The sequence below is a fragment of the Miniopterus natalensis genome, chromosome 7, assembly GCF_054644295.1.
Source record: "Miniopterus natalensis isolate mMinNat1 chromosome 7, mMinNat1.hap1, whole genome shotgun sequence".
In the NCBI taxonomy this organism is placed as follows: domain Eukaryota; kingdom Metazoa; phylum Chordata; class Mammalia; order Chiroptera; family Miniopteridae; genus Miniopterus; species Miniopterus natalensis.
The window spans coordinates 39,901,645-39,902,463 of NC_142087.1; the positions used below are offsets into that span (position 1 = coordinate 39,901,645).

At 47.0% G+C, this 819-nt stretch overlaps 1 pseudogene; it reads right to left on the reverse strand.

Moving 5' to 3' along the window:
• Positions 1-278: 278 nt before the first annotated feature.
• On the reverse strand, positions 279-527 carry LOC107535951 (cytochrome c oxidase subunit FA4 pseudogene; annotated as a pseudogene).
• Positions 528-819: the final 292 nt, after the last annotated feature.

The following is an 819-nucleotide window of genomic DNA, read 5'->3' on the forward strand; positions in this document are numbered from 1 at the left end:
GGGAGAGAGAAAGAGAGAGAAACATCAACGTGAAAGAGACACGATTAGTTGCCTCCTGCACATTCCCAACTGGGCTGGGGATCAAACCTGCAACCCAGGTATGTGCTCTTTTTCCCCCCCAAGTTTCAAATATTTATTAATCAGTGTAAGCCCCAACACAATACAGCAACATGATTTCGTGCATTTGGGGGGGAAATATTTTGTGGTTAAGTGGAAAATTGTGCGGATGGCTTCTGGAAGACCTTCATTCTAAGCAGCTTTATAGTGACACATTTCATTTAGAAGTCTGGACGTTCCTTCTTCAGCTTGCTGTAATCTACATTCACGGAGCAGAACGTGTATTGTTCATTGGGACCCAGTTTGTTCCAGAGTTCTGGGTTATTCTTTCTGTCCCAACAGACATCTGGATTGAACAGTGCCAGGCGCGTGACATACAGCACTGCCCCAGTACCTCCTGCTCCAGTAAATACAAAGAGGGAGATCAAGCTTGGATGCTTCTTGGCCTGACCGAGGATCTGGCGGAGCATGGTTGGGGCAGAGGGTCTGGACGCACAAAAAAACAAGACTGCACCCCTGGGCAGCAGGTGCTCAGTGCACAAGGACCCAGGTACATGCTCTTGACTGGGAGTCAAACTCGCGACTCTTCAGTACATGGGCTGATGCTCTAACCACTGAGTCACACTGGCCAGGGCTCATCACCACCTCTTAACACTTTTTAATCTAACTATGAAAGGAGAGGAGATGAGAAAGAGAGGAAAAAGACAGAAGGCTAAAATGAATCAGGAAAGGAGCAAGTTTTATGCTCAATGTGGAAATGTG